General features: G+C 43.0%; 1 pseudogene; it reads left to right on the top strand.

Moving 5' to 3' along the window:
• Positions 1–2,263: 2,263 nt before the first annotated feature.
• LOC124719293 lies at positions 2,264–2,380 on the top strand (annotated as a pseudogene).
• Positions 2,381–11,926: the final 9,546 nt, after the last annotated feature.

The raw sequence follows: 11,926 nt of genomic DNA on the forward strand, positions 1-11,926 counted from the left end.
GTGTGTGTGTGTGTGTGTGTGTGTGACGTTAGGATAATTTAGGGTAAGTAGTGTGTAAGCTTAGGGACTGATGACCTTAGCAGTTAAGTCCCATAAGATTTCACACAAGTTTTTTTTGAACGGTCCGGACACTTGGATGATGTTCACGGTACCGAGCAGCATACATAGCACACGCCCGTTGGGCATTTTGATCACAATAGCAACACATCAACACGATATCCGCAATTGATAAACGGTCCATTTTAACACGGGTAATGTAACATGAAGCAAATACCGTCCGCACTGGCGGAATGTTACGTGATACCACGTTCTTACACGATTGTGACTGTTACAGCGCCATCTGTCACAAAGCGAAAATAGTGGTCCAACTAAAACATTCATATTTCTTTACTTACTACACGAATATGTAATAAAAATTGGGGTTCCTATTTTTAAAAAAAAGCAGTTGATATCCGTTTGACCTATGGCAGCGCCATCTAACGGGCCAACCATAGCGCCATCTGGTTTTCCTCTTCAAGCTAGACGAGTTTCGTTCTTTGTAGTTTTTCCGTTTGATGCTTATTTCGTGGAGATATTTGGCCCGGTTAGTGTCAATGGACCACCCTGTATATGTACCTGAGGGGCTTTTTAGGAACTAAGCGTGTGTCGGAAGAATGGAAGACTGAACACTCCGTGGAAGAAAGGTGGATTTACTTTATTAAGGACACCGAAAATCCTGAACGCAAATGACGACTGCTAACATTATGCGAGGATTTGTTTTCTACACAGCGCCACTATGAAAGGGTATTTTCGCTGATGTCGGCCCAGTGGACTGCTGCCATGGATTGTGAAATCCAGTGCTGTTTTTCTGGAGGATGCGTAACCCAAAACTTTTTGTCGACAAAGTAACTTTTTTACGATGTTGAGAACTTGGAAGAGTGCCGAAGATTTATTTCACGGACGTAATTTTTTATTTCATTTTTTCCTGTTGGTAACTGCAATACGAACGATACCAGTGCAGTTTTTGGTGGGAAAAGCGATATCATTGACTATTTAAAGCATTTAGAAGCTGCAGCAACCGTTCTCGACAACTGAATTGCTGGCAGACAGTTCGAAAAGCATGTAGTGCCCTCGCCCGCTAATAGTTGGCGATGGTAGTGCTAAACGGATATACGTAGGCTCAAATGCCGAGCTACCGATAGATGTCTCTACGGTCCCGCCACCATGATCCTTCGCGATTCATTGCCATCTTTGTTTTGTTGTTCTTTATTCATTTGCGCCTGCTGTTCCGTTCTTGTCGGCTGTGCGAAGTTTTACAGTGTATCCTGTCTTTCGTTGCAACTTGTAAGCTAAGTTGGAGGTGAGAGATGAGCACAGAACTAACAAACTGCTTCATTTGAGGTGATGTAAACTGCATTGTTCGATGCCACATTCTCTTGTATGTTTGGGTGTTTCTCGGTATCGCCTACTTCATTTCAGCTGTAACTGAAGAGTCCGATACCATTAGTTTTGTAGTTCGACATGTTGATGACGTCATGGCTAAAAGCAGACGGGTGGTATCCCATGCTTCAGTTATAAGTAATTTTTTCTGCATCATATCCAATGTGGGAGTACCCTCAAACTTGTTTTTAGAAAAAAAGCACTGGTGAAATCTATCTTACATTGTCAGTTCAACTACAAAATGACTTGCATGGAGTTTTATAAATACGTAAAAGGGAGTAAAAGACTTGCTGAAAAAGATGAAATCTTACGAAAAATACTGTATACCACCCACTTCTGCCACAACAAGCCCCAAGTTACTGTGTTATAAATAAAAGGTAATGATATTAAATACAGTTTTTACACAACTTCTACCCTCCCATTTCAGAATGTCCCGACGAGGTCCCAACTAGATATGGCAACCCTATGTAGGCCGGGGCAAGTTCACGCAAGGGGCACGTTTACGCAGAGCGCTTTTCCCGGAAACCATTCTTGCTAGAGCGCTACCGACAATGGAAGATTAGTACTGTCATCTACTGAGGGATCTCGTAAACTTCATGGCACAAGCGTGAAGAACGTACCTATGTTTTTTTGCAAGGTGAGGAAATTTTGTTGCTCAAATATCGAAGCTCCTAGAGAGCGTTCCTTTTAGAATTGAGCATACGTAAATATGTGTTCGTGTATAGGAGATTACTCTACTAGATTGGAACGCAAGTTCGTAGCATTTTTCCATGTTTGATAAACACAACAGATGCACACAACAGACACATTAACCATTAATAATACATTCTCTTTCACTACTTACGGCAACGGCCTTGCCGCAGTGGATACATCGGTTCCCGTGAGATCACCGAAGTTAAGCGCTGTCGGGCGTGGCTGGCACTCGGATGGGTGACCATCCAGCTGCCATGCGCTGTTGCCATTTTTCGTGGTGCACTCAGCCTCGTGATGCCAATTGAGGAGCTACTCGACCGAATAGTAGCGGCTCCGGTCAAAGAAAACCATCATAACGACCGGGAGAGCGGTGTGCTGACCACACGCCCCTCCTATCCGCATCCTCAACTTAGGATGACACGGCGGTCGGATGGTCCCGATGGGCCACTTGTGGCCTAAAGACGGAGTGCTTTTTTTTTCACTACTTACAACAGTGTGCCAACGCTGGGGTAACTTTACGATTCCGCAATTGTAGAAACCTCGTTGTTTTGAGGCAGAGAACTTGTCGAGCCATGACCGGAGGGAGCGCATTTTTATTCGGGGAAAGAAGTGTCTTGAAGGTTGTTCGACTGAGAGCAGAAAAGGTGAAAATCTGAGGAAGCAACATTAGGTGGATAAGGAGGGTGCGGAATGACTGCCCAACACAATACCTGCACAGGCTTTTTGGCGGGCTTTGTAGGGGGAGTTGCAGTTTTGTTTGGGCTCAGCCATTCCCTTCTTTTCCTGATGTTAGCATAAAGACACCATTTCTCGTCACCAGGTCCGATACAGGATGAATGGTCGGCGTTGTTCATGAACCAGTGATGACGAGCAAGTAGAGATGCGCTGATTTTTGTGATTTTGGTTTACAGCATACGGTATCCATACACACGATTTTTTAACCTTTTCCATTGCATGCAAATGTCGCACGGTGGTGGAAGGATCACAGTTCATCGTATTTGCCAGTTTTTTAGTACACTTAAGTGGATCATTGTGGGTTAATGCCTTTCCACGAGTCTCATGAAGCCCCGAAAGTCCACGTGAACATGGAGAATCATGTCAAAACGACTTTCTTGCTGTGCTCTGTCGAATGGCATTATCCTCATCTACTGCAAAAATGTATCTAGTTGCCTCTGTTGCTGTCGTCGGCTGCTGTGGCCGAGAGGTTCTAGGCGCTTCAATCCGGAACCACCCTGCTGCTACGGTCGCAGGTTCGAATCCTGCCTCAGGCATCGATCTGTGTGATGTCCTTAGGTTAGTAAGGTTTAAGTAGTTGTAAGTGTAGGGGACTGATGTCCTCAGATGTTAAGTCACATAGTGCTCAGACCCATTTGAACCATTTTCTTCTGCTGTCACCCCTCTATTGAACTCAAAGAGAAGAATACGGCTGAAATGTTTCTATTTCTCCGATTTGCACTTCACTTCCTAGCATCCACGGCTCCACTCACTATCTCCAAATGACAAAACGACAATATTTAAACTCAAATAGCAACAGTGAACTATAAATTAAAAATAACAGTCGACAAATGAGCCCATAGCAACAAGAATACCAACAAGCAAAACGAAAACGCTACGAGCTTATGCACCAACCTAATACTTTACAAGGTACATTTGTAAAATTAGGAAGCCTAATAGTCACCCTTGCAGTTTCGAAACTAATTCAGAAAATGGGCACGTTTCAAATGGTTCAAATGGCTCTAAGCACTATGGGACTTAACATCTGAGGTCATTAGCCCCTAGATTTAGAAATACTTAAACCTAACTAACCTAAGGACATCACACACACCCATGCCCGAGGCAGGATTCGAACCTGCGAACGTAGCCGTCGCGCGGTTCCAGACTGAAGCGCCTAGAACCGCTCGGTCACAGCGGCCGGCCGATAAATGAACCCACAGGAACAGAAATACCAACAAGCAAAACAAAAACGCTACGAACTTATGCACCAACGTAATACTTTACAAGGTACATTTGTAAAATTTGGAACCCTAATAGTCATTCCAGCAGTTTAGAAACTAATTCAGAAATGGCGATGGAGCTCGTTTACAGAGTTATATTGAGTCAAGTATACGCACTAATTTACACTGCTATCGTGCCTGATGCAGCAGCCAAGGAAACTTCAGACAACAGCAGTTGGGAACGCTGTCTAAAAAAAAAAAAAAAAAATAAATAAAAACTGATGTCACAGGAGAATAAGTGGTAGAAATTGCCAGAAAAGCTTCTTGAATCTCAAGCAGAAAAAAGTAATTCTATGAGAGCAAGGGCTGACGAGGGCAAGAAACAGCTAAAACAAGAACAAAGAAAAATGTGGATAGGGCAACCTTTCACGTCATCATTAGTGTTAAGCCCATAGGCAGGTTTTCATATAGTAACACTCTGTGCTCAGTCGCCATCTGCCACCCTCTTTAGGTCGGCGTAATTTCCGCTCTCCTTTATGTCGTCTATCACCTTTTATCTCCCCCTTCTTCTCAATCTTCTCTCACGAACGAGTCTTTCCAAGGTCTCTGTTATCACGCAGTCGCGTCTCAACGAATATCCCTTCCGGTTCTTCTTCCTTTCTCATACCACCTGCAGCAATGTGACGAAGAGGATGAAACAGGCGGAAGTTCGGCGAAAAATTTTGTTTATAGCCAGTTGTTTTTTACCTTGTTAATTGCTCTAAGTAAGATTGTAATTTTGTTTACTGCCGATAAAACATAATTTGAAAAGCTTAGGAGCGTGTTTTATTCCCTCATTATCGTGTTCTTTGATATGCGTTAGCTTGCCCCATCCCCGGGGCACGTTTGACTTGAGCCCACATAATTATTTTGCGCTCTTGAATGTGATGTTGAGTTAGAAGTATATATATCAAAAGTAATACAGGGTGAGCACAAAATCTTGCCCTGATTATAAACATTTATAACTGAATAACCGTTTGCCATAATAAGTTAAATTTGATGCCGTTACATAGGTAAGTGTTACTAGTTTTTTTTAAAGACCACTTCCGTTAGTAAATTTCAACGTGTGCTTCCTTAGTAGCTCGGAGAATGTCGGGGCTGTATTGCAGTTCCCGACAGGTGTTTAGCAGCATGTGTTCTCTCACAGTATCCACACTAGCTTGTATCCTAGCCTTCAGTTCGTCGACATCAGCAACTGGTGTGACGAAAACTCTGTCCTCGATATAGCCCCAGAAAAATGTCAAGGGGCGTAATGTCTGGAGAGTGGGGTGGCTTGGATCGGAAGGAAAGGTCCAACACCATGGCCACCCCGCTCTACATAGATTACGCCCCTTGACTTTTTTTTCTGGGGCCGTATCGAGGACAGAGTTTTCGTCACACCAATTGCTGATGTCGACGAACTGAAGGCTAGGATACAAGCCAGTGTGGCCCTGTGACAACACATGTTACGAAACACCTGGCGGGAACTGGAATACCGTCTCGACATTCTCCTAGCTACCAAGGAAGCACACGATGAGGTTTACTAAGGTAATTGGTTTTTGAAAAAACTGGCAACACTAACCTATGTAATGGCATCAGATGCAAAGTATTCTGTTCAACAGTTAAGTTAGGCGCCTTCGGGCGTGGCTGGCACTTGGATGAGTGACCATCCAGGCCACCATGCGCTGTTGCCAATTTTCAGGGGGCACTCAGCCTCGTGATGCCAATTGAGGAGCTACTCAACCGAATAGTAGCGGTTCTGGTCACAGAAAACCATCATAACGACCAGGAGAGCGTTGTGCTGACCACACGCCCCTCCTATCCGCATCCTCAACTGAGGATGACACGGCGGTCGGATGGTCCCGATGGGCCACTTGTGGGCTGAAGACGGAGTGCTGTCAAACGGTTATTCTGTAATAAATTGTTATAATCAGGGAAAGACTTTGTGCTCACTCTGTACTTTAATAACCATGTTGTAAGACTAAACAGTTTTAAACAGGATGAACCTAACAAAAAAATTCCGGAAAGAAATACGTCTGACCTTACCTCGTATGTCGTAGGCTTCTGTAATGTGCTTAATTTCCAGTCAGTTGCGAGCGGTTAGGGCGACTTGCAACTACGACAAGAAATAAAGAACAGCTACCTGCGAGATGGTCACAAAGATGCGCAACAGTGCGCTGGTCTCTCCCTGACTGGGGGAGGAAGTCCTCGCAGGCAGGTAGAGCTTACAAATGGCGGGCCGTCGGCCGCTCTTTTATACCTGGGCAATAGCCATAAAAATCATCATAATTGGTCGCCCCGGCCGTCTCTCTAACGGCGCAGACTCCGGAGCCCGTGTGTGGGATTTGGCAGGAAAAGGGGCGTCCGCAGGGTGGGGTCGAGTATAATGCGACTTTTATTTCAAGGCTGGAGCTGCAATAAAAGCCGGAAGAGCCGGAGCGGCCTTCTGGGAGCAGTGAGTAGCTGGCAGGGGGCGCAGATGCGGCAGTGAGGCAGCAAAGCGACTGCCTGCGTGTGTAGGCTGTGTGTGTGTAGACCGTACATGGGCAATACGCCTCACCTGCAAATTCGCTAATAGGAGTACTTTTGCCCTCTCCCATTCTCCTGCTACCCTCTTTCTCTCTGTTTTGTTTATTTACAATACTAGTAGTAGTAGTACAGTTTAATAAGTCACAGCTACAAAATACTAACGCGAATTCTTTACAGACGAATGGAAAAACTGGTAGAAGCCGACCTCGGGGAAGATCAGTTTGGATTCCGTAGAAATGTTAGAACACGTCAGGCAATACTGACCTTACGACTTATCTTAGAAGAAAGATTAAGGAAAGGCAAACCTACATTTCTAGCATTTGTAGACTTAGAGAAAGCTTTTGACAATGTTGACTGGAATACTCTCTTTCAAATTCCGAAGGTGGCAGGGGTAAAATACAGGGAGCGAAAGGCTATTTACAATTTGTACAGAAACCAGATGGCAGCTATAAGAGTCGAGGGGCATGTAAGGGAAGCAGTGGTTGGGAAGGGAGTGGGACAGGGTTGTAGCCTATCCCCGATGTTATTCAATCTGTATATTGAGCAAGCAGTACACGAAACAAAAGAAAAATTCGGAGTAGGAATTAAAATCCATGGAGAAGAAATAAAAACTTTGAGGTTTGCCGATGACATTGTAATTCTGTCAGAGACAGCAAGGGACTTGGAAGAGCAGTTAAACGGAATGGGCAGTGTCTTGAAAGAAGGATACAAGATGAACATCAACAAAAGCAAAACGAGGATAATGGAATGTAGTCGAATTAAGTCGGGTGATGCAGAGGGAATTAGATTAGGAAATGAGACACTTAAAGTAGTAAAGGAATTTTGCTATTTGGGGAGCAAAATAACTGATGATGGTCGAAGTAGAGAGGATATAAAACGTAGACTGGCAATGACAAGGAAAGCGTTTCCGAAGAAGAGAAATTTGTTAACATCGAGTATTGATTTAAGTGTCAGGAAGTCGTTTCTGAAAGTATTTGTATGGAGTATAGCCCTGTATGGAAGTAAAACGTGGACGATAAATAGTTTGGGCAAGAAGAGAATAGAAACTTTCGAAATGTGGTGCTACAGAAAAATGCTGAAGATTAGATGAGTAGATCACATAACTAATGAGGAGGTATTGAACAGAACTGGGGCGAAGAGGAGTTTGTGGCACAACTTGACAAGAAGAAGGGACCGGTTGGTAGGACATGTTCTGAGGCATCAAGGGATCACAAATTTAGCATTGGAGGGCAGCGTGGAGGGTAAAAATCGTAGAGGGAGACCAAGAGATGAATACACAAAGCAGATTCAGAAGGATGTAGGTCGCAGTAAGTACTGGGAGATGAAGAAGCTTGCACAGGATAGAGTAGCATGGAGAGTTGCATCAAACCAGTCTCAGGACTGAAGAAAACAACAACAAGAATAGCACCCCGACCTGGCTTCACACTGATTGCACTAAGTCGCCGGACGGCTTGTCTAGCGTTACAGTAATTTTGTTTAGGGATCACACCGTAGAGTTACGATTAAAAATAACCAAACATTGGGTAACTGAATATCATCACTTTGATGTAAATGAAACTATTTAAACAGCACACGCCACTTACCAACGTAGTGCAGTGCCTAAAAGGCATGAGCCAACTGCCCGACCGGACCTCGATAAATCGGGTGCGTAAACTTAAGACAAAGCTCCGAATAATTTACATGAAAGGGCGAAACAGACGCGTGCAGAGGAATGGCAGCAATGCTACTGCGAGCGAACCGGCAGTGTGGCGTCGTTCATTATTGCGCGACCCCTGCACATGCTTCAAACAGGTTTCAATTTTCCAATCCAATCACGCGACGAAGTGATAGTTTGCGAGAAGATGATGAACTACGGAGACGCTTCTGGGACCTAGAGATCCCAGCACCACAGAACAAATGTTGCTTCCAAGATGTGGGAGGAGATAGCTATGGAATTAAAAGAGACGGGTAATTTTCTTTGCTCTCGTGCGTGTAGTGCACGGTTTCCCAACCTGCTTTCCGCCGAACAATGGTATTCCTCGGGAAGTGAATAAGTGATCCGTGAAAAACTGTTCATATGACTTTTTTCCGAATTTTGATGATACTAATTTTTTGCGAAAATAATTTATTTACTTATTTTTTATAATATGACCTTCATTGATCACTCTAGTTAGGTATACAAAGGTTTATTCAAATTGTTGTTATTCAATAATATAATACAGTCCAATAATAACTCAATAAGAGTATTTAGTGGTTATACAGAGATTATTATAAATTATTATTATATGAAAAGTTGTTTTGCTCTCCTGTGTGCCTAACAGCTGTTCATTCTTTCAGGTATTTTCTTTCTTTCTTCGCCTGAGATCACGCTTTCTGTTGCCCTATTATTGCTCTTTGTTTGTAGCCTGGTTGGTGTGTCTTGCAGAATTCTGGTTTTCTCCGTTTTTTTATGTCATTTACTGAAATTTGGAATTCTTTTATACCTTCCTTATTTCTGCGATCCATTCAATGTTGCTCTTACTATTCCACATTTTTTATATCATTCCCTAACTTGTTCTGTTTTCTGCTGTTCTCATCAGATGTCCAAACAATGAGATACGCTTCTTCGCTTCTTCCTGATCCTGGTCATTGCTGTTTCTATTTTCTTGTAGACTTTTTCATCTGCAGCTATTCTACGCCCATTTACTTGATAGTGTTCATTTGTGCATGTCCTAATTATTCTTCTTTCTGTCTTCAGCATTTTCTCAATTTCCGTTGTATTAGATATTTTGAAGATGGTTTGAGCTGCGTAAGTTATTTCTATTTTATAATGCTTTAATTTAACATCTATGGATAGATATTTTTTGTTGTATATGTTTTTGGTAATATAATTTGCTTTGTTCAGTTGTTTTATTCTGTTTTGCCATGATGGCTTCTCATTTAAATTGTAAGTTGCCGATTTTACATATATACTTCAATTTATCAAAAATTTTCGATTTGTTGTTTTCCTATTGTAATTTTGTGTGCATGTCGTAGGTCAGTTCCATAATCCTTGGTTTTTCAAATGATACCTAAGGCCAGTTTTCTGCGCTATTTCTTGTATTGATTTAACTTTTTGCCTGGCTTCGTGAACATTGTTGGCTAGGAGATCAAGATTATCAGCAAATCTCAAACACTTAGAACTTATATTAATTTTTAAAAATTTTATTGTGATTCGTGTCTTTTTTTGTTTAGTTCTGATTTAAAATTGAAGTAATCAGAGAATAAAACAACTTTTCCTAATTTTTTAAACATTTTATTAACCTTCAAAATGAACAAGGTGTTCTCTCAAAGCACTAACATTCTCAAAGTGTTCCGTCAGAGGGAAACTTTGAGAGCCCCTAGTTTAGTGACCAATGAAGAAGTTATTATAAATGTGATTTTTCCTAGTTTGTTCGAAATGTTTAAAAGCGTTTAGTGTTATGTTTAAAAATTAGTTATGGTAAAAATTCTTGGTGATATTAAGGGGCAGTCCCACTCTGTTAAGTATTGTAAGCAAAAATTAACTAAGTCAGGAGGATGGGCGTGCCGAGGCTGAAGGCGAACGCTCGAGTGGAGCTTAATTGCCAAGTACTTTCTTAGACCGTTTATCAAGGAGTTTCAGAAGTTTATGTCAAATTTCATTTTCTCCTAGACAATAAAATATCAGAGAAATTCTGTAACGACAAAAATGAAGACAAAATTAGAATCAGATACTCACTCTGCAGCGGAGTGTGCGCTGATATGAAGCTTCCTGTCAGATTAAAACTGTGTGCCGGACCAAGAGTCGAACTCGGGACCTTTGCCTTTCGCGGGCAAGTGCTCTACCAACTGAGCTACCCAAGCACGACTGACGCCCCGTCCTCACAGCTTTACATCCGCCAGTACCTCGTCTCCTACTTTCCAAACTTCACAGAAGCTCTCCTGTAAACCTTGCAGAACTAACACTCCTGGAGGTACTGGCAGTCCTAAGGCTGTGAGGGCGGGACGTGAGTCGTGCTTGGGCAGCTCAGATGGTACGACACTTGCCGGCGAAAGGCGAAGGTCTCGAGTTCGAGTCGCAGTACAGCACACAGTTTTAATCTGCCAGGATGTTTCAATTAAAATTAGGTTTGAAGTTAATTAGAAGATACATCTATATGAGCCACCTACTGATATAAGCTAATACGTGATTTAACAGTGTTGTTAAAACACTGTTACCGCCCGCTGCAGTGATCTACCACGGTATTTTATTTTACTCATCGACCAGCAAATTTCGTTTTACACTACGATAAATTTGTAAATGACGACAGTATCCATGTCTATACAGATTTTAAAAATCGGTGTAGGCATTAATACGTGTGTGTGTGTGTGTGTGTGTGTGTGTGTGTGTGTGTGTGTGTGCGCGCGCGCACGCGCGTGCATCTATCATAGTTCAGGAGATATGACTGAGATGCGTGAAAAACTGCCCTGTTATGCACGATGTTTTTATCACTTCTGCTTTACTAACTCTGTTCACAATAAATGTTGCAGATATCATGCACGTATGCCGCTGAACGTACCTACTAAGTATATCATTGTACAACACATTGTTGGCCGGCCGCGGTGGTCTCGCGGTTCTAGGCGCGCAGTCCGGAACCGTGCGACTGCTACGGTCGCAGGTTCGAATCCTGCCTCGCGCATGGATGTGTGTGATGTCCTTAGGTTAGTTAGGTTTAAGTAGTTCTAAGTTCTAGGGGACTGATAACCACAGCAGTTGAGTCCCATAGTGCTCAGAGCCATTTGAACCATTTTGAACACCACATTATTCAAGCGATTAAACGTCACGAATACTGAGATGCATGAAAAAAAAATGCCGCATCGTGCACGAAGTTTTGGCTCAAAATGGTTCAAATGGCTCTGAGCACTATGCGACTTAACTTCTTAGGTCATCAGTCGCCTAGAACTTAGAACTACTTAAACCTAACTAACCTAAGGACATCACAGACATCCATGCCCGAGGCAGGATTCGAACCTGCGACCGTAGCGGTCGCTCGGCTCCAGCTGTAGCGCCTAGAACCGCACGGCCAATCCGGCCGGCCACGAAGTTTTAATACATTAATTCTTTACAACTGAGACACTCCTACGGTTGACTCAGCTTCAGGAAATCGCTGAAACGTGGCTGCGTTTTTGACAGATTTCAACTGGGAAGCGCAAACGGCTTTTGACGAAAACAATCGCCATCAACAGGGCTATGACGGGGCCTTGCCTTAGGAACGTTTACAAAATCGCGTTGTAGACACGCGAAGCAGCTGAGTCCAGCGCACACATAGTCCGGAACATTACGCTAGAAACACAATTCATTTCTTGTTTCCGTATCTAATAGAAAACTGGCAAAG

Source organism: Schistocerca piceifrons, chromosome 10 (assembly GCF_021461385.2).
Source record: "Schistocerca piceifrons isolate TAMUIC-IGC-003096 chromosome 10, iqSchPice1.1, whole genome shotgun sequence".
Taxonomy (NCBI): Eukaryota; Metazoa; Arthropoda; class Insecta; order Orthoptera; family Acrididae; genus Schistocerca; species Schistocerca piceifrons.